At 35.0% G+C, this 24,486-nt stretch overlaps 17 non-coding genes across 17 annotated transcripts; all 17 read right to left on the bottom strand.

Annotated features, from left to right (window-relative positions):
* Positions 1–9,119: 9,119 nt before the first annotated feature.
* On the bottom strand, positions 9,120–9,191 carry Trnah-gug (transfer RNA histidin (anticodon GUG)). The gene has a single exon. It is a non-coding gene; the product is annotated as a tRNA-His (tRNA).
* Positions 9,192–9,894: 703 nt separating this feature from the next.
* Trnas-gcu (transfer RNA serine (anticodon GCU)) lies at positions 9,895–9,976 on the bottom strand. The gene has a single exon. It is a non-coding gene; the product is annotated as a tRNA-Ser (tRNA).
* A 532-nt stretch (positions 9,977–10,508) lies between these two features.
* Positions 10,509–10,580, bottom strand: Trnah-gug (transfer RNA histidin (anticodon GUG)). The gene has a single exon. It is a non-coding gene; the product is annotated as a tRNA-His (tRNA).
* A 702-nt stretch (positions 10,581–11,282) lies between these two features.
* Positions 11,283–11,364, bottom strand: Trnas-gcu (transfer RNA serine (anticodon GCU)). The gene has a single exon. It is a non-coding gene; the product is annotated as a tRNA-Ser (tRNA).
* Positions 11,365–11,895: 531 nt separating this feature from the next.
* On the bottom strand, positions 11,896–11,967 carry Trnah-gug (transfer RNA histidin (anticodon GUG)). The gene has a single exon. It is a non-coding gene; the product is annotated as a tRNA-His (tRNA).
* Positions 11,968–12,671: 704 nt separating this feature from the next.
* Positions 12,672–12,753, bottom strand: Trnas-gcu (transfer RNA serine (anticodon GCU)). The gene has a single exon. It is a non-coding gene; the product is annotated as a tRNA-Ser (tRNA).
* Positions 12,754–14,060: 1,307 nt separating this feature from the next.
* Trnas-gcu (transfer RNA serine (anticodon GCU)) lies at positions 14,061–14,142 on the bottom strand. Its single transcript has one exon. It is a non-coding gene; the product is annotated as a tRNA-Ser (tRNA).
* Positions 14,143–15,448: 1,306 nt separating this feature from the next.
* Trnas-gcu (transfer RNA serine (anticodon GCU)) lies at positions 15,449–15,530 on the bottom strand. Its single transcript has one exon. It is a non-coding gene; the product is annotated as a tRNA-Ser (tRNA).
* A 1,309-nt stretch (positions 15,531–16,839) lies between these two features.
* Trnas-gcu (transfer RNA serine (anticodon GCU)) lies at positions 16,840–16,921 on the bottom strand. The gene has a single exon. It is a non-coding gene; the product is annotated as a tRNA-Ser (tRNA).
* Positions 16,922–18,230: 1,309 nt separating this feature from the next.
* Positions 18,231–18,312, bottom strand: Trnas-gcu (transfer RNA serine (anticodon GCU)). The gene has a single exon. It is a non-coding gene; the product is annotated as a tRNA-Ser (tRNA).
* Positions 18,313–19,620: 1,308 nt separating this feature from the next.
* Trnas-gcu (transfer RNA serine (anticodon GCU)) lies at positions 19,621–19,702 on the bottom strand. Its single transcript has one exon. It is a non-coding gene; the product is annotated as a tRNA-Ser (tRNA).
* Positions 19,703–20,236: 534 nt separating this feature from the next.
* Trnah-gug (transfer RNA histidin (anticodon GUG)) lies at positions 20,237–20,308 on the bottom strand. The gene has a single exon. It is a non-coding gene; the product is annotated as a tRNA-His (tRNA).
* Positions 20,309–21,011: 703 nt separating this feature from the next.
* On the bottom strand, positions 21,012–21,093 carry Trnas-gcu (transfer RNA serine (anticodon GCU)). The gene has a single exon. It is a non-coding gene; the product is annotated as a tRNA-Ser (tRNA).
* A 534-nt stretch (positions 21,094–21,627) lies between these two features.
* Trnah-gug (transfer RNA histidin (anticodon GUG)) lies at positions 21,628–21,699 on the bottom strand. The gene has a single exon. It is a non-coding gene; the product is annotated as a tRNA-His (tRNA).
* A 703-nt stretch (positions 21,700–22,402) lies between these two features.
* Positions 22,403–22,484, bottom strand: Trnas-gcu (transfer RNA serine (anticodon GCU)). Its single transcript has one exon. It is a non-coding gene; the product is annotated as a tRNA-Ser (tRNA).
* Positions 22,485–23,017: 533 nt separating this feature from the next.
* Positions 23,018–23,089, bottom strand: Trnah-gug (transfer RNA histidin (anticodon GUG)). The gene has a single exon. It is a non-coding gene; the product is annotated as a tRNA-His (tRNA).
* Positions 23,090–23,792: 703 nt separating this feature from the next.
* Positions 23,793–23,874, bottom strand: Trnas-gcu (transfer RNA serine (anticodon GCU)). The gene has a single exon. It is a non-coding gene; the product is annotated as a tRNA-Ser (tRNA).
* Positions 23,875–24,486: the final 612 nt, after the last annotated feature.

Genomic DNA, 24,486 nt, shown 5'->3' with positions numbered 1-24,486 from the left:
TTTCTATATTCAAGAGAAATTTTAGTAGTCAAGTTCATGCACATGCGCAGAATTCATTCCTATTCAAAACACTGTGCTCTTAGACCAGATTGACACCATGTTAAAACTTTTAGTTTATAATGATGATGAGAGTCTTACACCATTCAGAAGCTCTGCGCGTACGAAGCGTGGTGGCCAGATCGGAATCACCAGTCTCTTTGTTTTGCTGGTCTTCAGTTCGAGTCTCGAAACTGAGAACTTTTTCAATACATTTTTCTTTTCTTTTTTTTAAAATTTATTTTAGATATTTTTATCCATTATTCCCACACTTACTACGAACTTTTCCAAATCTTATATTAATAAAATAAAATTTATTGTGAAAATATTTCTATATTCAAGAGAAATTTTAGGAGTCAAGTTCATGCACATGCGCAGAATTCATTCCTATTCAAAACATTGTGCTCTTAGACCAGATTGACACCATGTTAAAACTTTTAGTTTATAATGATCATGAGAGTCTTACACCATTCAGAAGCTCTGCGTGTACGAAGCTTCGTGGCCAGATCGGCATCACCAGTCTCTTTGTTTTGCTGGTCTTCAGTTCGAGTCTCGAAACTGAGAACTTTTTCAATACATTTTTCTTTTCTTTTTTTTTAAATTTATTTTAGATATTTTTATCCATTATTCCCACACTTACTACGAACTTTTCCAAATCTTATATTAATAAAATAAAATTTATTGTGAAAATATTTCTATATTCAAGAGAAATTTTAGGAGTCAAGTTCATGCACATGCGCAGAATTCATTCCTATTCAAAACATTGTGCTCTTAGACCAGATTGACACCATGTTAAAACTTTTAGTTTATAATGATGATGAGAGTCTTACACCATTCAGAAGCTCTGCGTGTACGAAGCTTCGTGGCCAGATCGGCATCAACATTCTCTTTGTTTTGCTGGTCTTCAGTTCGAGTCTCGAAACTGAGAACTTTTTCAATACATTTTTCTTTTCTTTTTTTTAAAATTTATTTTAGATATTTTTATCCATTATTCCCACACTTACTACGAACTTTTCCAAATCTTATATTAATAAAATAAAATTTATTGTGAAAATATATCTATATTTTCAAGAGAAATTTTAGGAGTCAAGTTCATGCACATGCGCAGAATTCATTCCTATTCAAAACATTGTGCTCTTAGACCAGATTGACAATATGTTAAAACTTTTAGTTTATAATGATGATGAGAGTCTTACACCATTCAGAAGCTCTGCGTGTACGAAGCTTCGCGGAAAGATCGGCATCACCAGTCTCTTTGTTTTGCTGGTCTTCAGTTCGAGTCTCGAAACTGAGAACTTTTTCAATATATTTTTCTTTTCTTTTTTTTAAAAATTTATTTTAGATATTTTTATCCATTATTCCCACACTTACTACGAACTTTTCCAAATCTTATATTACTAATATAAAATTTATTGTGAAAATATTTCTATATTCAAGACAAATTTTAGTAGTCAAGTTCATGCACATGCGCAGAATTCATTCCTATTCAAAACACTGTGCTCTTAGACCAGATTGACACCATGTTAAAACTTTTAGTTTATAATGATGATGAGAGTCTTACACCATTCAGAAGCTCTGCGCGTACGAAGCGTGGTGGCCAGATCGGCATCACCAGTCTCTTTGTTTTGCTGGTCTTCAGTTCGAGTCTCGAAACTGAGAACTTTTTCAATACATTTTTCTTTTCTTTTTTTTAAAATTTATTTTAGATATTTTTATCCATTATTCCCACACTTACTACGAACTTTTCCAAATCTTATATTACTAATATAAAATTTATTGTGAAAATATTTCTATATTCAAGAGAAATTTTAGGAATCAAGTTCATGCACATGCGCAGAATTCATTCCTATTCAAAACATTGTGCTCTTAGACCAGATTGACACCATGTTAAAACTTTTAGTTTATAATGATGATGAGAGTCTTACACCATTCAGAAGGTCTGCGTGTACGAAGCTTCGTGGCCAGATCGGCATCACCAGTCTCTTTGTTTTGCTGGTCTTCAGTTCGAGTCTCGAAACTGAGAACTTCTTCAATACATTTTTCTTTTCTTTTTTTTAAAATTTATTTTAGATATTTTTATCCATTATTCACACACTTACTACGAACTTTTCCAAATCTTATATTAACAAAATAAAATTTATTGTCAAAATATTTCTATATTCAAGAGAAATTTTAGTAGTCAAGTTCATGCACATGCGCAGAATTCATTCCTATTCAAAACATTGTGCTCTTAGACCAGATTGACACCATGTTAAAACTTTTAGTTTATAATGATCATGAGAGTCTTACACCATTCAGAAGCTCTGCGTGTACGAAGCTTCGTGGCCAGATCGGCATCACCAGTCTCTTTGTTTTGCTGGTCTTCAGTTCGAGTCTCGAAACTGAGAACTTTTTCAATACATTTTTCTTTTCTTTTTTTTAAAATTTATTTTAGATATTTTTATCCATTATTCCCACACTTACTACGAACTTTTCCAAATCTTATATTAATAAAATAAAATTTATTGTGAAAATATTTCTATATTCAAGACAAATTTTAGTAGTCAAGTTCATGCACATGCGCAGAATTCATTCCTATTCAAAACACTGTGCTCTTAGACCAGATTGACACCATGTTAAAACTTTTAGTTTATAATGATGATGAGAGTCTTACACCATTCAGAAGCTCTGCGCGTACGAAGCGTGGTGGCCAGATCGGCATCACCAGTCTCTTTGTTTTGCTGGTCTTCAGTTCGAGTCTCGAAACTGAGAACTTTTTCAATATATTTTTCTTTTCTTTTTTTTAAAAATTTATTTTAGATATTTTTATCCATTATTCCCACACTTACTACGAACTTTTCCAAATCTTATATTACTAATATAAAATTTATTGTGAAAATATTTCTATATTCAAGAGAAATTTTAGGAATCAAGTTCATGCACATGCGCAGAATTCATTCCTATTCAAAACATTGTGCTCTTAGACCAGATTGACACCATGTTAAAACTTTTAGTTTATAATGATGATGAGAGTCTTACACCATTCAGAAGGTCTGCGTGTACGAAGCTTCGTGGCCAGATCGGCATCACCAGTCTCTTTGTTTTGCTGGTATTCAGTTCGAGTCTCGAAACTGAGAACTTCTTCAATACATTTTTCTTTTCTTTTTTTTAAAATTTATTTTAGATATTTTTATCCATTATTCACACACTTACTACGAACTTTTCCAAATCTTATATTAACAAAATAAAATTTATTGTCAAAATATTTCTATATTCAAGAGAAATTTTAGTAGTCAAGTTCATGCACATGCGCAGAATTCATTCCTATTCAAAACATTGTGCTCTTAGACCAGATTGACACCATGTTAAAACTTTTAGTTTATAATGATCATGAGAGTCTTACACCATTCAGAAGCTCTGCGTGTACGAAGCTTCGTGGCCAGATCGGCATCACCAGTCTCTTTGTTTTGCTGGTCTTCAGTTCGAGTCTCGAAACTGATAACTTTTTCAATACATTTTTCTTTTCTTTTTTTTAAAATTTATTTTAGATATTTTTATCCATTATTCCCACACTTACTACGAACTTTTCCAAATCTTATATTAATAAAATAAAATTTATTGTGAAAATATTTCTATATTCAAGACAAATTTTAGTAGTCAAGTTCATGCACATGCGCAGAATTCATTCCTATTCAAAACACTGTGCTCTTAGACCAGATTGACACCATGTTAAAACTTTTAGTTTATAATGATGATGAGAGTCTTACACCATTCAGAAGCTCTGCGCGTACGAAGCGTGGTGGCCAGATCGGCATCACCAGTCTCTTTGTTTTGCTGGTCTTCAGTTCGAGTCTCGAAACTGAGAACTTTTTCAATACATTTTTCTTTTCTTTTTTTTAAAATTTATTTTAGATATTTTTATCCATTATTCCCACACTTACTACGAACTTTTCCAAATCTTATATTACTAATATAAAATTTATTGTGAAAATATTTCTATATTCAAGAGAAATTTTAGGAGTCAAGTTCATGCACATGCGCAGAATTCATTCCTATTCAAAACATTGTGCTCTTAGACCAGATTGACACCATGTTAAAACTTTTAGTTTATAATGATGATGAGAGTCTTACACCATTCAGAAGGTCTGCGTGTACGAAGCTTCGTGGCCAGATCGGCATCACCAGTCTCTTTGTTTTGCTGGTCTTCAGTTCGAGTCTCGAAACTGAGAACTTCTTCAATACATTTTTCTTTTCTTTTTTTTTAAATTTATTTTAGATATTTTTATCCATTATTCACACACTTACTACGAACTTTTCCAAATCTTATATTAACAAAATAAAATTTATTGTCAAAATATTTCTATATTCAAGAGAAATTTTAGGAGTCAAGTTCATGCACATGCGCAGGATTCATTCCTATTGAAAACATTGTGCTCTTAGACCAGATTGACACCATGTTAAAACTTTTAGTTTATAATGATGATGAGAGTCTTACACCATTCAGAAGCTCTGCGTGTACGAAGCTTCGCGGCCAGATCGGCATCAGCAGTCTCTTTGTTTTGCTGGTCTTCAGTTCGAGTCTCGAAACTGAGAACTTTTTCAATACATTTTTCTTTTCTTTTTTTTTTAAATTTATTTTAGATATTTTTATCCATTATTCCCACACTTACTACGAACTTTTCCAAATCTTATATTACTAATATAAAATTTATTGTGAAAATATTTCTATATTCAAGAGAAATTTTAGTAGTCAAGTTCATGCACATGCGCAGAATTCATTCCTATTCAAAACACTGTGCTCTTAGACCAGATTGACACCATGTTAAAACTTTTAGTTTATAATGATGATGAGAGTCTTACACCATTCAGAAGCTCTGCGCGTACGAAGCGTGGTGGCCAGATCGGCATCACTAGTCTCTTTGTTTTGCTGGTCTTCAGTTCGAGTCTCGAAACTGAGAACTTTTTCAATACATTTTTCTTTTCTTTTTTTAAAATTTATTTTAGATATTTTTATCCATTATTCCCACACTTACTACGAACTTTTCCAAATCTTATATTAATAAAATAAAATTTATTGTGAAAATATTTCTATATTCAAGAGAAATTTTAGGAGTCAAGTTCATGCACATGCGCAGAATTCATTCCTATTCAAAACATTGTGCTCTTAGACCAGATTGACACCATGTTAAAACTTTTAGTTTATAATGATCATGAGAGTCTTACACCATTCAGAAGCTCTACGTGTACGAAGCTTCGTGGCCAGATCGGCATCACCAGTCTCTTTGTTTTGCTGGTCTTCAGTTCGAGTCTCGAAACTGAGAACTTTTTCAATACATTTTTCTTTTCTTTTTTTTAAAATTTATTTTAGATATTTTTATCCATTATTCCCACACTTACTAAGAACTTTTCCAAATCTTATATTAATAAAATAAAATTTATTGTGAAAATATATCTATATTTTCAAGAGAAATTTTAGGAGTCAAGTTCATGCACATGCACAGAATTCATTCCTATTCAAAACATTGTGCTCTTAGACCAGATTGACACCATGTTAAAACTTTTAGTTTATATTGATGATGAGAGTCTTACACCATTCAGAAGCTCTGCGTGTACGAAGCTTGGTGGCCAGGTAGGCATCACCAGTCTCTTTGTTTTGCTGGTCTTCAGTTCGAGTCTCGAAACTGAGAACTTTTTCAATACATTTTTCTTTTCTTTTTTTTAAAATTTATTTTAGATATTTTTATCCATTATTCACACACTTACTACGAACTTTTCCAAATCTTATATTAACAAAATAAAATTTATTGTCAAAATATTTCTATATTCAAGAGAAATTTTAGGAGTCAAGTTCATGCACATGCGCAGGATTCATTCCTATTGAAAACATTGTGCTCTTAGACCAGATTGACACCATGTTAAAACTTTTAGTTTATAATGATGATGAGAGTCTTACACCATTCAGAAGCTCTGCGTGTACGAAGCTTCGCGGCCAGATCGGCATCAGCAGTCTCTTTGTTTTGCTGGTCTTCAGTTCGAGTCTCGAAACTGAGAACTTTTTCAATACATTTTTCTTTTCTTTTTTTTTTAAATTTATTTTAGATATTTTTATCCATTATTCCCACACTTACTACGAACTTTTCCAAATCTTATATTACTAATATAAAATTTATTGTGAAAATATTTCTATATTCAAGAGAAATTTTAGTAGTCAAGTTCATGCACATGCGCAGAATTCATTCCTATTCAAAACACTGTGCTCTTAGACCAGATTGACACCATGTTAAAACTTTTAGTTTATAATGATGATGAGAGTCTTACACCATTCAGAAGCTCTGCGCGTACGAAGCGTGGTGGCCAGATCGGCATCACTAGTCTCTTTGTTTTGCTGGTCTTCAGTTCGAGTCTCGAAACTGAGAACTTTTTCAATACATTTTTCTTTTCTTTTTTTTAAAATTTATTTTAGATATTTTTATCCATTATTCCCACACTTACTACGAACTTTTCCAAATCTTATATTAATAAAATAAAATTTATTGTGAAAATATTTCTATATTCAAGAGAAATTTTAGGAGTCAAGTTCATGCACATGCGCAGAATTCATTCCTATTCAAAACATTGTGCTCTTAGACCAGATTGACACCATGTTAAAACTTTTAGTTTATAATGATCATGAGAGTCTTACACCATTCAGAAGCTCTACGTGTACGAAGCTTCGTGGCCAGATCGGCATCACCAGTCTCTTTGTTTTGCTGGTCTTCAGTTCGAGTCTCGAAACTGAGAACTTTTTCAATACATTTTTCTTTTCTTTTTTTTAAAATTTATTTTAGATATTTTTATCCATTATTCCCACACTTACTAAGAACTTTTCCAAATCTTATATTAATAAAATAAAATTTATTGTGAAAATATATCTATATTTTCAAGAGAAATTTTAGGAGTCAAGTTCATGCACATGCACAGAATTCATTCCTATTCAAAACATTGTGCTCTTAGACCAGATTGACACCATGTTAAAACTTTTAGTTTATATTGATGATGAGAGTCTTACACCATTCAGAAGCTCTGCGTGTACGAAGCTTGGTGGCCAGGTAGGCATCACCAGTCTCTTTGTTTTGCTGGTCTTCAGTTCGAGTCTCGAAACTGAGAACTTTTTCAATACATTTTTCTTTTCTTTTTTTTTAAATTTATGTTAGATATTTTTATCCATTATTCCCACACTTACTACGAACTTTTCCAAATCTTATATTAATAAAATAAAATTTATTGTGAAAATATTTCTATATTCAAGAGAAATTTTAGGAGTCAAGTTCATGCACATGCGCAGAATTCATTCCTATTCAAAACATTGTGCTCTTAGACCAGATTAACACCATGTTAAAACTTTTAGTTTATATTGATGATGAGAGTCTTACACCATTCAGAAGCTCCGCGTGTACGAAGCTTGGTGGCCAGGTCGGCATCACCAGTCTCTTTGTTTTGCTGGTCTTCAGTTCGAGTCTCGAAACTGAGAACTTTTTCAATACATTTTTCTTTTCTTTTTTTTTAAATTTATTTTAGATATTTTTATCCATTATTCCCACACTTACTCCGAACTTTTCCAAATCTTATATTAATAAAATAAAATTTATTGTGAAAATATTTCTATATTCAAGAGAAATTTTAGAAGTCAAGTTCATGCACATGCGCAGAATTCATTCCTATTCAAAACATTGTGCTCTTAGACCAGATTGCCACCATGTTAAAACTTTTAGTTTATAATGATGACGAGAGTCTTACACCATTCAGAAGCTCTGCGTGTACGAAGCTTGGCGGCCAGATCGGCATCACCAGTCTCTTTGTTTTGCTGGTCTTCATTTCGAGTCTCGAAACTGAGAACTTTTTCAATACATTTTTTTTTCTTTTTTTAAAAATTTATTTTAGATATTTTTATCCATTATTCTCACACTTACTACGAACTTTTCCAAATCTTATATTACTAATATAAAATTTATTGTGAAAATATTTCTATATTCAAGAGAAATTTTATGAGTCAAGTTCATGCACATTCGCAGAATTCATTCCTATTCAAAACATTGTGCTCTTAGACCAGATTGACACCATGTTAAAACTTTTAGTTTATAATGATGATGAGAGTCTTACACCATTCAGAAGCTCTGCGTGTACGAAGCTTCGTGGCCAGATCGGCATCACCAGTCTCTTTGTTTTGCTGGTCTTCAGTTCGAGTCTCGAAACTGGGAACTTTTTCAATACATTTTTCTTTTCTTTTTTTTAAAATTTATTTTAGATATTTTTATCCATTATTCCCACACTTACTACGAACTTTTCCAAATCTTATATTAATAAAATAAAATTTATTGTGAAAATATTTCTATATTCAAGAGAAATTTTAGGAGTCAAGTTCATGCACATGCGCAGGATTCATTCCTATTCAAAACATTGTGCTCTTAGACCAGATTGACACCATGTTAAAACTTTTAGTTTATAATGATGATGAGAGTCTTACACCATTCAGAAGCTCTGCGTGTACGAATGGATTAGCAGTCCATCGCCTTAACCACTCGGCCATCTCGTCCGAAATCTCTAATGTTATTACTCATTGGCAGAATAAAAAAAATATTTGACAATTTTTTTCCTATTATTATTTTAATCGATTCCGGACTGGAATATTGACATCTTTCGGAGAAGACTGTACGGGAAGGAGAGAGATTATGACCAGACCAAATATAAATTATTCAGAATTCTTGTGTTGTGTTATTGTTGTGACTTATGGCACTTTACAAGGTAGCTGAAAGTTATCTCTAGAAATCGTTGTTGCGATATCATACTGTTTAACACAATTTCCTCTTCTTATTATGCTAATAAGCGCATTCTTATGCGGACCTTTTAGTTTCCGTCATCTCTTCAGATGGATAAAGAGATTAGATATGAAAATTTCCTTGTCATGCAAAACTAATGTCAAAAATGCAGTGATATATCAGTCATTAGCTGAGAAGAAAATATTTTGATATGCGTCCATTGTATTTGTGGAATTCATGATCATATTTCGGAGTAGACGAAAATGTTTCAGAATTTTTTTTTATTTAAAAAAAAGGCATTTGAGCCTCTGCCGTGACCAGGATTCGAACCTGGGTTATTGCGGCCACAACGCAATGTACTAACCCCTATACGATCACGGCGACAAGGAAGATTCTCAGTGATAGCCTTTTAAGGAAACTGCGACTCTTAATCGAAGATGGGTTTTCAAAACTTGAAATAGACCGTGAAATAATTGAAAATCCCGAATAATTGTCAACAGAGGGCACCACGAAAATGAAAGCACCTAATCAATTTTTCAAATCTATACAAAATTAATAAATGCGTTAAACAATTTGAAAGATTTTCATAAATGTCTTTTTTTTCCCCCTTTAAAAAATCTTTTTAGAAATTTATAATGCATAGGTTAAAATACTGGCTTGGATATGAATTTTTAAAATGATTGCCCACAACTCTACAAATATGGAGCTTCATGCCAGGATGCAGATGCTTGCCTCCACAACGCTCGCATCTGGTATCTTTACCAGGCGGAATACGAACGGAACCTTGAATAAAATGTGGGCAGGTAAGAAAATATATCACCAGTTTGATAAAGCATTGCAGGGCTTTAGAAAAAATTGGTAATAAAATCCGCGAAATTAAAACGTGACAAAAAAATTCTCTGACAATTTAAAAAATGCCCATCAGAGAGGAAAAGAAAAAGCAGGATCATTCTTGTGACAAGTTGGGACTACATATATCGAAGGGTAAAACCCTGTCAATTCGATGCAAGTGTAATTTAAAACATGTAGTCCGTACCGACGCATCATTCAATTCGCGAAAGGACTCAAACTGTAGATCGGGAAACGACGAGGATGGGATTCGAACCCACGCGGGCAGTGCCCAATGGATTAGCAGTCCATCGCCTTAACCACTCGGCCACCTCGTCCGAAATCTCTAATGTTATTACTCATTGGCAGAATAAAAAAATTATTTGACAATTTTTTTCCTATTATTAATTTATCGATTCCGGACTGGAATATTGACCTCTTTCGGAGAAGACTGTACGGGAAGGAGAGAGATTATGACCAGACCAAATATAAATTATTCAGAATTCTTGTGTTGTGTTATTGTTGTGACTTATGGCACTTTACAAGGTAGCTGAAAGTTATCTCTAGAAATCTTTGATGCGATATCATACTGTTTAACACAATTTCCTCTTCTTATTATGCTAATAAGCGCATTCTTATGCGGACCTTTTAGTTTCCGTCATCTCTTCAGATGGATAAAGAGATTAGATTTGAAAATTTCCTTGTCATGCAAAACTAATGTCAAAAATGCAGTGATATATCAGTCATTAGCTGAGAAGAAAATATTTTGATATGCGTCCATTGTATTTGGGGAATTCATGATCATATTTCGGAGTAGATGAGCATGTTTCAGAATTTTTTTTTATTAAAAAAAAAAGGCATTTGAGCCTCTGCCGTGACCAGGATTCGAACCTGGTTTATTGCGGCCACAACGCAATGTACTAACCACTATACGATCACGGCGACAAGGAAGATTCTCAGTGATAGCCTTTTAAGGAAACTGCGACTCTTAATCGAAGATGGGTTTTCAAAACTTGAAATAGACCGTGAAATAATTGAAAATCCCGAACAATTGTCAACAGAGGGTACCACGAAAATGAAAGCACCAAATCAATTTTTCAAATCTATACAAAATTAATAAATGCGTTAAACAGTTTGAAAGATTTTCATAAATGTCTTTTTTTTTCCCCCATTAAAAAATTTTTTCAGATATTTATAATGCATAGGTTAAAAGACTGGCTTGGATATGAATTTTTTAAATGATTGCCCACAACTCTACAAATATGGAGCTTCATGCCAGGATACAGATGCTTGCCTCCACAACGCTCGCATCTGGTATCTTTACCAGGCGGAATACGAACGGAACCTTGAATAAAATGTGGGCAGGTAAGAAAATATATCACCAGTTTGATAAAGGATTGCAGGGCTTTAGAAAAATAGTAATAAAATCCGCGAAATAAAAACGTGACAAAAAAATTCTCTGACAATTTAAAAAATGCCCATCAGAGAGGAAAAGAAAAAGCAGGATCATTCTTGTGACAAGTTGGCACTACATATATCGAAGGGTAAAACCCTGTCAATTCGATGCAAGTGTAATTTAAAACATGTAGTCCGTACCGACGCATCATTCAATTCGCGATAGGACTCAAACTGAAGATCGGGAAACGACAAGGATGGGATTCGAACCCACGCGGGCAGTGCCCAATGGATTAGCAGTCCATCGCCTTAACCACTCGGCCACCTCGTCCGAAATCTCTAATATTATTACTCATTGGCAGAATAAAAAAAATATTTGACAATTTTTTTCCTATTATTATTTTAATCGTTTCCGGACTGGAATATTGACCTCTTTCGGAGAAGACTGTACGGGAAGGAGAGAGATTATGACCAGACCAAATATAAATTATTCAGAATTCTTGTGTTGTGTTATTGTTGTGACTTATGGCACTTTACAAGGTAGCTGAAAGTTATCTCTAGAAATCTTTGTTGCGATATCATACAGTTTAACACAATTTCCTCTTCTTATTATGCTAATAAGCGCATTCTTATGCGGACCTTTTAGTTTCCGTCATCTCTTCAGATGGATAAAGAGATTAGATATGAAAATTTCCTTGTCATGCAAAACTAATGTCAAAATGCAGTGATATATCAGTCATTAGCTGAGAAGAAAATATTTTGATATGCGTCCATTGTATTTGTGGAATTCATGATCATATTTCGGAGTAGACGAGCATGTTTCAGAATTTTTTTTATTTAATAAAAAAGGCATTTGAGCCTCTGCCGTGACCAGGATTCGAACCTGGGTTATTGCGGCCACAACGCAATGTACTAACCACTATACGATCACGGCGACAAGGAAGATTCTCAGTGATAGCCTTTTAAGGAAACTGCGACTCTTAATCGAAGATGGGTTTTCAAAACTTGAAACAGACCGTGAAATAATTGAAAATGCCGAACAATTGTCAACAGAGGGCACCACGAAAATGAAAGCACCAAATCAATTTTTCAAATCTATACAAAATTAATAAATGCGTTAAACAGTTTGAAAGATTTTCATAAATGTCTTTTTTTTTTTTCCCCATTAAAAAATCTTTTCAGATATTTATAATGCATAGGTTAAAAGACTGGCTTGGATATGAATTTTTTAAATGATTGCCCACAACTCTACAAATATGGAGCTTCATGCCAGGATACAGATGCTTGCCTCCACAACGCTCGCATCTGGTATCTTTACCAGGCGGAATACGAACGGAACCTTGAATAAAATGTGGGCAGGTAAGAAAATATATCACCAGTTTGATAAAGCATTGCAGGGCTTTAGAAAAATAGTAATAAAATCCGCGAAATAAAAACGTGACAAAAAAATTCTCTGACAATTTAAAAAATGCCCATCAGAGAGGAAAAGAAAAAGCAGGATCATTCTTGTGACAAGTTGGGACTACATATATCGAAGGGTAAAACCCTGTCAATTCGATGCAAGTGTAATTTAAAACATGTAGTCCGTACCGACGCATCATTCAATTCGCGAAAGGACTCAAACTGAAGATCGGGAAACGACGAGGATGGGATTCGAACCCACGCGGGCAGTGCCCAATGGATTAGCAGTCCATCGCCTTAACCACTCGGCCACCTCGTCCGAAATCTCTAATATTATTACTCATTGGCAGAATAAAAAAAATATTTGACAATTTTTTTCCTATTATTATTTTAATCGTTTCCGGACTGGAATATTGACCTCTTTCGGAGAAGACTGTACGGGAAGGAGAGAGATTATGACCAGACCAAATATAAATTATTCAGAATTCTTGTGTTGTGTTATTGTTGTGACTTATGGCACTTTACAAGGTAGCTGAAAGTTATCTCTAGAAATCTTTGTTGCGATATCATACTGTTTAACACAATTTCCTCTTCTTATTATGCTAATAAGCGCATTCTTATGCGGACCTTTTAGTTTCCGTCATCTCTTCAGATGGATAAAGAGATTAGATATGAAAATTTCCTTGTCATGCAAAACTAATGTCAAAATGCAGTGATATATCAGTCATTAGCTGAGAAGAAAATATTTTGATATGCGTCCATTGTATTTGTGGAATTCATGATCATATTTCGGAGTAGACGAGCATGTTTCAGAATTTTTTTATTTAATAAAAAAGGCATTTGAGCCTCTACCGTGACTAGGATTCGAACCTGGGTTATTGCGGCCACAACGCAATGTACTAACCACTATACGATCACGGCGGCAAGGAAGATTCTCAGTGATAGCCTTTTAAGGAAACTGCGACTCTTAATCGAAGATGGGTTTTCAAAACTTGAAATAGACCGTGAAATAATTGAAAATCCCGAACAATTGTCAACAGAGGGCACCACGAAAATGAAAGCACCAAATCAATTTTTCAAATCTATACAAAATTAATAAATGCGTTAAACAGTTTGAAAGATTTTCATAAATGTCTTTTTTTTTTTCCCCTTTAAAAAATCTTTTCAGAAATTTATAATGCATAGGTTAAAAGACTGGCTTGGATATGAATTTTTTAAATGATTGCCCACAACTCTACAAATATGGAGCTTCATGCCGGGATACAGATGCTTGCCTCCAGAACGCTCGCATCTGGTATTTTTACCAGGCGGAATACGAACGGAACCTTGAATAAAATGTGGGCAGGTAAGAAAATATATCACCAGTTTGATAAAGCATTGCAGGGCTTTAGAAAAAATTGGTAATAAAATTCGCGAAATAAAAACGTGACAAAAAAATTCTCTGACAATTTAAAAAATGTCCATCAGAGAGGAAAAGAAAAAGCAGGATCATTCTTGTGACAAGTTGGCACTACATATATCGAAGGGTAAAACCCTGTCAATTCGATGCAAGTGTAATTTAAAACATGTAGTCCGTACCGACGCATCATTCAATTCGCGAAAGGACTCAAACTGAAGATCGGGAAACGACGATGATGGGATTCGAACCCACGCGGGCAGTGCCCAATGGATTAGCAGTCCATCGCCTTAACCACTCGGCCACCTCGTCCGAAATCTCTAATATTATTACTCATTGGCAGAATAAAAAAAATATTTGACAATTTTTTTCCTATTATTATTTTAATCGTTTCCGGACTGGAATATTGACCTCTTTCGGAGAAGACTGTACGGGAAGGAGAGAGATTATGACCAGACCAAATATAAATTATTCAGAATTCTTGTGTTGTGTTATTGTTGTGACTTATGGCACTTTACAAGGTAGCTGAAAGTTATCTCTAGAAATCTTTGTTGCGATATCATACTGTTTAACACAATTTCCTCTTCTTATTATGCTAATAAGCGCATTCTTATGCGGACCTTTTAGTTTCCGTCATCTCTTCAGATGGATAAAGAGATTAGATATGAAAATTTCCTTGTCATGCAAAACTAATGTCAAAATGCAGTGATATATCAGTCATTAGCTGAGAAGAAAATATTTTGATATGCGTCCATTGTATTTGTGGAATTCATGATCATATTTCGGAGTAGACGAGCATGTTTCAGAATTTTTTTATTTAATAAAAAAGGCATTTGAGCCTCTACCGTGACTAGGATTCGAACCTGGGTTATTGCGGCCACAACGCAATGTACTAACCACTATACGATCACGGCGACAAGGAAGATTCTCAGTGATAGCCTTTTAAGGAAACTGCGACTCTTAATCGAAGATGGGTTTTCAAAACTTGAAATAGACCGTGAAATAATTGAAAATCCCGAACAATTGTCAACAGAGGGCACCACGAAAATGAAAGCACCAAATCAATTTTTCAAATCTATACAAAATTAATAAATGCGTTAAACAGTTTGAAAGATTTTCATAAATGTCTTTTTTTTTTCCCCTTTAAAAAATCTTTTCAGAAATTTATAATGCATAGGTTAAAAGACTGGCTTGGATATGAATTTTTTAAATGATTGCCCACAACTCTACAAATATGGAGCTTCATGCCAGGATACAGATGCTTGCCTCCAGAACGCTCGCATCTGGTATCTTTACCAGGCGGAATACGAACGGAACCTTGAATAAAATGTGGGCAGGTAAGAAAATATATCACCAGTTTGATAAAGCATTGCAGGGCTTTAGAAAAAATTGGTAATAAAATCCGCGAAATAAAAACGTGACAAAAAAATTCTCTGACAATTTAAAAAATGCCCATCAGAGAGGAAAAGAAAAAGCAGGATCATTCTTGTGACAAGTTGGGACTACATATATCGAAGGGTAAAACCCTGTCAATTCGATGCAAGTGTAATTTAAAACATGTAGTCCGTACCGACGCATCATTCAATTCGCGAAAGGACTCAAACTGAAGATCGGGAAACGACGAGGATGGGATTCGAACCCACGCAGGCAGCGCCCAATGGATTAGCAGTCCATCGCCCTAACCACTCGGCCACCTCGTCCGAAATCTCTAATGTTATTACTCATTGGCAGAATAAAAAAAATATTTGACAATTTTTTTCCTATTATTATTTTAATCGATTCCGGACTGGAATATTGACCTCTTTCGGAGAAGACTGTACGGGTAGGAGAGAGATTATGACCAGACCAAATATAAATTATTCAGAATTCTTGTGTTGTGTTATTGTTGTGACTTATGGCACTTTACAAGGTAGCTGAAAGTTATCTCTAGAAATCTTTGTTGCGATATCATACTGTTTAACACAATTTCCTCTTCTTATTATGCTAATAAGCGCATTCTTATGCGGACCTTTTAGTTTCCGTCATCTCTTCAGATGGATAAAGAGATTAGATATGAAAATTTCCTTGTCATGCAAAACTAATGTCAAAAATGCAGTGATATATCAGTCATTAGCTGAGAAGAAAATATTTTGATATGCGTCCATTGTATTTGTGGAATTCATGATCATATTTCGGAGTAGACGAGCATGTTTCAGAATTTTTTTTTATTTAAAAAAAAAGGCATTTGAGCCTCTGCCGTGACCAGGATTCGAACCTCGGTTATTGCGGCCAAAACGCAATGTACTAACCACTACACGATCACGGCGACAAGGAAGATTCTCAGTGATAGCCTTTTAAGGAAACTGCGACTCTTAATCGAAGATGGGTTTTCAAAACTTGAAATAGACCGTGAAATAATTGAAAATCCCGGACAATTGTCAACAGAGGGCACCACGAAAATGAAAGCACCAAATCAATTTTTCAAATCTATACAAAATTAATAAATGCGTTAAACAGTTTGAAAGATTTTCATAAATGTCTTTTTTTTTTCCCCTTTAAAAAATCTTTTCAGAAATTTATAATGCATAGGTTAAAAGACTGGCTTGGATATGAATTTTTTAAATGATTGCCCACAACTCTACAAATATGGAGCTTCATGCCAGGATACAGATGCTTGCCTCCAGAACGCTCGCATCTGGTATCTTTACCAGGCGGAATACGAACGGAACCTTGAATAAAATGTGGGCAGGTAAGAAAATATATCACCAGTTTGATAAAGCATTGCAGGGCTTTAGAAAAAATTGGTAATAAAATCCGCGAAATAAAAACGTGACAAAAAAATTCTCTGACAATTTAAAAAATGCCCATCAGAGAGGAAAAGAAAAAGCAGGATCATTCTTGTGACAAGTTGGCACTACATATATCGAAGGGTAAAACCCTGTCAATTCGATGCAAGTGTAATTTAAAACATGTAGTCCGTACCGACGCATCATTCAATTCGCGAAAGGACTCAAACTGAAGATCGGGAAACGACGAGGATGGGATTCGAACCCACGCAGGCAGTGCCCAATGGATTAGCAGTCCATCGCCTTAACCACTCGGCCACCTCGTCCGAAATCTCTAATGTTATTACTCATTGGCAGAATAAAAAAAATATTTGACAATTTTTTTCCTATTATTATTTTAATCGATTCCGGACTGGAATATTGACCTCTTTCGGAGAAGACTGTACGGGAAGGAGAGAGATTATGACCAGACCAAATATAAATTATTCAGAATTCTTGTGTTGTGTTATTGTTGTGACTTATGGCACTTTACAAGGTAGCTGAAAGTTATCTCTAGAAATCTTTGTTGCGATATCATACTGTTTAACACAATTTCCTCTTCTTATTATGCTAATAAGCGCATTCTTATGCGGACCTTTTAGTTTCCGTCATCTCTTCAGATGGATAAAGAGATTAGATATGAAAATTTCCTTGTCATGCAAAACTAATGTCAAAAATGCAGTGATATATCAGTCATTAGCTGAGAAGAAAATATTTTGATATGCGTCCATTGTATTTGTGGAATTCATGATCATATTTCGGAGTAGACGAGCATGTTTCAGAATTTTTTTTTATTTAAAAAAAAAGGCATTTGAGCCTCTGCCGTGACCAGGATTCGAACCTCGGTTATTGCGGCCAAAACGCAATGTACTAACCACTACACGATCACGGCGACAAGGAAGATTCTCAGTGATAGCCTTTTAAGGAAACTGCGACTCTTAATCGAAGATGGGTTTTCAAAACTTGAAATAGACCGTGAAATAATTGAAAATCCCGGACAATTGTCAACAGAGGGCACCACGAAAATGAAAGCACCAAATCAATTTTTCAAATCTATACAAAATTAATAAATGCGTTAAACAGTTTGAAAGATTTTCATAAATGTCTTTTTTTTTTCCCCTTTAAAAAATCTTTTCAGAAATTTATAATGCATAGGTTAAAAGACTGGCTTGGATATGAATTTTTTAAATGATTGCCCACAACTCTACAAATATGGAGCTTCATGCCAGGATACAGATGCTTGCCTCCAGAACGCTCGCATCTGGTATCTTTACCAGGCGGAATACGAACGGAACCTTGAATAAAATGTGGGCAGGTAAGAAAATATATCACCAGTTTGATAAAGCATTGCAGGGCTTTAGAAAAAATTGGTAATAAAATCCGCGAAATAAAAACGTGACAAAAAAATTCTCTGACAATTTAAAAAATGCCCATCAGAGAGGAAAAGAAAAAGCAGGATCATTCTTGTGACAAGTTGGCACTACATATATCGAAGGGTAAAACCCTGTCAATTCGATGCAAGTGTAATTTAAAACATGTAGTCCGTACCGACGCATCATTCAATTCGCGAAAGGACTCAAACTGAAGATCGGGAAACGACGAGGATGGGATTCGAACCCACGCAGGCAGTGCCCAATGGATTAGCAGTCCATCGCCTTAACCACTCGGCCACCTCGTCCGAAATCTCTAATGTTATTACTCATTGGCAGAATAAAAAAAATATTTGACAATTTTTTTCCTATTATTATTTTAATCGATTCCGGACTGGAATATTGACCTCTTTCGGAGAAGACTGTACGGGAAGGAGAGAGATTATGACCAGACCAAATATAAATTATTCAGAATTCTTGTGTTGTGTTATTGTTGTGACTTATGGCACTTTACAAGGTAGCTGAAAGTTATCTCTAGAAATCTTTGTTGCGATATCATACTGTTTAACACAATTTCCTCTTCTTATTATGCTAATAAGCGCATTCTTATGCGGACCTTTTAGTTTCCGTCATCTCTTCAGATGGATAAAGAGATTAGATATGAAAATTTCCTTGTCATGCAAAACTAATGTCAAAAATGCAGTGATATATCAGTCATTAGCTGAGAAGAAAATATTTTGATATGCGTCCATTGTATTTGTGGAATTCATGATCATATTTCGGAGTAGACGAGCATGTTTCAGAATTTTTTTTTATTTAAAAAAAAGGCATTTGAGCCTCTGCCGTGACCAGGATTCGAACCTCGGTTATTGCGGCCAAAACGCAATGTACTAACCACTACACGATCACGGCGACAAGGAAGATTCTCAGTGATAGCCTTTTAAGGAAACTGCGACTCTTAATCGAAGATGGGTTTTCAAAACTTGAAATAGACCATGAAATAATTGAAAATCCCGGACAATTGTCAACAGAGGGCACCACGAAAATGAAAGCACCAAATCAATTTTTCAAATCTATACAAAATTAATAAATGCGTTAAACAGTTTGAAAGATTTTCATAAATGACTTTTTTTTTTCCCCTTTAAAAAATCTTTTCAGAAATTTATAATGCATAGGTTAAAAGACTGGCTTGGATATGAATTTTTTAAATGATTGCCCACAACTCTACAAATATGGAGCTTCATGCCAGGATACAGATGCTTGCCTCCAGAACGCTCGCATCTGGTATCTTTACCAGGCGGAATACGAACGGAACCTTGAATAAAATGTGGGCAGGTAAGAAAATATATCACCAGTTTGATAAAGCATTGCAGGGCTTTAGAAAAAATTGGTAATAAAACCCGCGAAATAAAAACGTGACAAAAAAATTCTCTGACAATTTAAAAAATGCCCATCAGAGAGGAAAAGAAAAAGCAGGATCATTCTTGTGACAAGTTGGGACTACATATATCGAAGGGTAAAACCCTGTCAATTCGATGCAAGTGTAATTTAAAACATGTAGTCCGTACCGACGCATCATTCAATTCGCGAGAGGACTCAAACTGAAGATCGGGAAACGACGAGGTTGGGATTCGAAACCACGCGGGCAGTGCCCAATGGATTAGCAGTCCATCGCCTTAACCACTCGGCCTCCTCGTCCGAAATCTCTAATTTTATTACTCATTGGCAGAATAAAAAAAATATTTGACAATTTTTTTCCTATTATTATTTTAATCGATTCCGGACTGGAATATTGACCTCTTTCGGAGAAGACTGTACGGGAAGGAGAGAGATTATGACCAGACCAAATATAAATTATTCAGAATTCTTGTGTTGTGTTATTGTTGTGACTTATGGCACTTTACAAGGTAGCTGAAAGTTATCTCTAGAAATCTTTGTTGCGATATCATACTGTTTAACACAATTTCCTCTTCTTATTATGCTAATAAGCGCATTCTTATGCGGACCTTTTAGTTTCCGTCATCTCTTCAGATGGATAAAGAGATTAGATATGAAAATTTCCTTGTCATGCAAAACTAATGTCAAAAATGCAGTGATATATCAGTCATTAGCTGAGAAGAAAATATTTTGATATGTGTCCATTGTATTTGTGGAATTCATGATCATATTTCGGAGTAGACCAGCATGTTTCAGAATTTTTTTTTATTTAAAACAAAATGGCATTTGAGCCTCTGCCGTGACCAGGATTCGAACCTGGGTTATTGCGGCCACAACGCAATGTACTAACCACTATACGATCGCGGCGACAAGGAAGATTCTCAGTGATAGCCTTTTAAGGAAACTGCGACTCTTAATCGAAGATGGGTTTTCAAGACTTGAAATAGACCGTGAAATAATATAAAATCCCGAACAATTGTTAACAGAGGGCACCACGAAAATGAAAGCACCAAATCAATTTTTCAAATCTATACAAAATTAATAAATGCGTTCAACAGTTTGAAAGATTTTCATAAATGTCTTTTTTTTTCCCCTTTAAAAAGTCTTTTCAGAAATTTATAATGCATAGGTTAAAAGACTGGCTTGGATATGAATTTTTTAAATGATTGCCCACAACTCTACAAATATGGAGCTTCATGCCAGGATACAGATGCTTGCCTCCACAACGCTCGCATCTGGTATCTTTACCAGGCGGAATACGAACGGAACCTTGAATAAAATGTGGGCAGGTAAGAAAATATATCACCAGTTTGATAAAGCATTGCAGGGCTTTAGAAAAAATTGGTAATAAAACCCGCGAAATAAAAACGTGACAAAAAAATTCTCTGACAATTTAAAAAATGCCCATCAGAGAGGAAAAGAAAAAGCAGGATCATTCTTGTGACAAGTTGGGACTACATATATCGAAGGGTAAAACCCTGTCAATTCGATGCAAGTGTAATTTAAAACATGTAGTCCGTACCGACGCATCATTCAATTCGCGAGAGGACTCAAACTGAAGATCGGGAAACGACGAGGTTGGGATTCGAAACCACGCGGGCAGTGCCCAATGGATTAGCAGTCCATCGCCTTAACCACTCGGCCACCTCGTCCGAAATCTCTAATTTTATTACTCATTGGCAGAATAAAAAAAATATTTGACAATTTTTTTCCTATTATTATTTTAATCGATTCCGGACTGGAATATTGACCTCTTTCGGAGAAGACTGTACGGGAAGGAGAGAGATTATGACCAGACCAAATATAAATTATTCAGAATTCTTGTGTTGTGTTATTGTTGTGACTTATGGCACTTTACAAGGTAGCTGAAAGTTATCTCTAGAAATCTTTGTTGCGATATCATACTGTTTAACACAATTTCCTCTTCTTATTATGCTAATAAGCGCATTCTTATGCGGACCTTTTAGTTTCCGTCATCTCTTCAGATGGATAAAGAGATTAGATATGAAAATTTCCTTGTCATGCAAAACTAATGTCAAAAATGCAGTGATATATCAGTCATTAGCTGAGAAGAAAATATTTTGATATGTGTCCATTGTATTTGTGGAATTCATGATCATATTTCGGAGTAGACCAGCATGTTTCAGAATTTTTTTTTATTTAAAACAAAATGGCATTTGAGCCTCTGCCGTGACCAGGATTCGAACCTGGGTTATTGCGGCCACAACGCAATGTACTAACCACTATACGATCGCGGCGACAAGGAAGATTCTCAGTGATAGCCTTTTAAGGAAACTGCGACTCTTAATCGAAGATGGGTTTTCAAGACTTGAAATAGACCGTGAAATAATATAAAATCCCGAACAATTGTTAACAGAGGGCACCACGAAAATGAAAGCACCAAATCAATTTTTCAAATCTATACAAAATTAATAAATGCGTTCAACAGTTTGAAAGATTTTCATAAATGTCTTTTTTTTTCCCCTTTAAAAAGTCTTTTCAGAAATTTATAATGCATAGGTTAAAAGACTGGCTTGGATATGAATTTTTTAAATGATTGCCCACAACTCTACAAATATGGAGCTTCATGCCAGGATACAGATGCTTGCCTCCACAACGCTCGCATCTGGTATCTTTACCAGGCGGAATACGAACGGAACCTTGAATAAAATGTGGGCAGGTAAGAAAATATATCACCAGTTGGATAAAGCATTGCAGGGCTTTAGTAAAAATTGGTAATAAAATCCGCGAAATAAAAAAGTGACAAAAAAATTCTCTGACAATTTAAAAAATGCCCATCAGAAAGGAAAAGAAAAAGCAGGATCATTCTTGTGACAAGTTGGGACTACATATATCGAAGGGTAAAACCCTGTCAATTCGATGCAAGTGTAATTTAAAACATGTAGTCCGTACCGACGCATCATTCAATTCGCGAGAGGACTCAAACTGAAGATCGGGAAACGACGAGGTTGGGATTCGAAACCACGCGGGCAGTGCCCAATGGATTAGCAGTCCATCGCCTTAACCACTCGGCCACCTCGTCCGAAATCTCTAATTTTATTACTCATTGGCAGAATAAAAAAAATATTTGACAATTTTTTTCCTATTATTATTTTAATCGATTCCGGACTGGAATATTGACCTCTTTCGGAGAAGACTGTACGGGAAGGAGAGAGATTATGACCAGACCAAATATAAATTATTCAGAATTCTTGTGTTGTGTTATTGTTGTGACTTATGGCACTTTACAAGGTAGCTGAAAGTTATCTCTAGAAATCTTTGTTGCGATATCATACTGTTTAACACAATTTCCTCTTCTTATTATGCTAATAAGCGCATTCTTATGCGGACCTTTTAGTTTCCGTCATCTCTTCAGATGGATAAAGAGATTAGATATGAAAATTTCCTTGTCATGCAAAACTAATGTCAAAAATGCAGTGATATATCAGTCATTAGCTGAGAAGAAAATATTTTGATATGTGTCCATTGTATTTGTGGAATTCATGATCATATTTCGGAGTAGACCAGCATGTTTCAGAATTTTTTTTATTTAAAACAAAATGGCATTTGAGCCTCTGCCGTGACCAGGATTCGAACCTGGGTTATTGCGGCCACAACGCAATGTACTAACCACTATACGATCGCGGCGACAAGGAAGATTCTCAGTGATAGCCTTTTAAGGAAACTGCGACTCTTAATCGAAGATGGGTTTTCAAGACTTGAAATAGACCGTGAAATAATATAAAATCCCGAACAATTGTTAACAGAGGGCACCACGAAAATGAAAGCACCAAATCAATTTTTCAAATCTATACAAAATTAATAAATGCGTTCAACAGTTTGAAAGATTTTCATAAATGTCTTTTTTTTTCCCCTTTAAAAAGTCTTTTCAGAAATTTATAATGCATAGGTTAAAAGACTGGCTTGGATATGAATTTTTTAAATGATTGCCCACAACTCTACAAATATGGAGCTTCATGCCAGGATACAGATGCTTGCCTCCACAACGCTCGCATCTGGTATCTTTACCAGGCGGAATACGAACGGAACCTTGAATAAAATGTGGGCAGGTAAGAAAATATATCACCAGTTGGATAAAGCATTGCAGGGCTTTAGAAAAAATTGGTAATAAAATCCGCGAAATAAAAACGTGACAAAAAAATTCTCTGACAATTTAAAAAATGCCCATCAGAAAGGAAAAGAAAAAGCAGGATCATTCTTGTGACAAGTTGGGACTACATATATCGAAGGGTAAAACCCTGTCAATTCGATGCAAGTGTAATTTAAAACATGTAGTCCGTACCGACGCATCATTCAATTCGCGAAAGAACTCAAACTGAAGATCGGGAAACGACGAGGATGGGATTCGAAACCACGCGGGCAATGCCCAATGGATTAGCAGTCCATCGCCTTAACCACTCGGCCACCTCGTCCGAAATCTCTAATGTTATTACTCATTGGCAGAATAAAAAAAATATTTGACAATTTTTTTCCTATTATTATTTTAATCGATTCCGGACTGGAATATTGACCTCTTTCGGAGAAGACTGTACGGGAAGGAGAGAGATTATGACCAGACCAAATATAAATTATTCAGAATTCTTGTGTTGTGTTATTGTTGTGACTTATGGCACTTTACAAGGTAGCTGAAAGTTATCTCTAGAAATCTTTGTTGCGATATCATACTGTTTAACACAATTTCCTCTTCTTATTATGCTAATAAGCGCATTCTTATGCGGACCTTTTAGTTTCCGTCATCTCTTCAGATGGATAAAGAGATTAGATATGAAAATTTCCTTGTCATGCAAAACTAATGTCAAAATGCAGTGATATATCAGTCATTAGCTGAGAAGAAAATATTTTGATATGCGTCCATTGTATTTGTGGAATTCATGGTCATATTTCGGAGTAGACGAGGATGTTTCAGAATTTTTTTTTTATTTAAAAAAAAAGGCATTTGAGCCTCTACCGTGACCACGATTCGAACCTGGGTTATTGCGGCCACAACGCAATGTACTAACCACTATACGATCACGGCGACAAGG

This window comes from Argiope bruennichi, chromosome 6 (assembly GCF_947563725.1).
Source record: "Argiope bruennichi chromosome 6, qqArgBrue1.1, whole genome shotgun sequence".
Taxonomy (NCBI): Eukaryota; Metazoa; Arthropoda; class Arachnida; order Araneae; family Araneidae; genus Argiope; species Argiope bruennichi.
The sequence above is the reverse complement of the archived record's forward strand: the minus strand, read 5'-3'. Positions and strand labels throughout refer to the sequence as shown.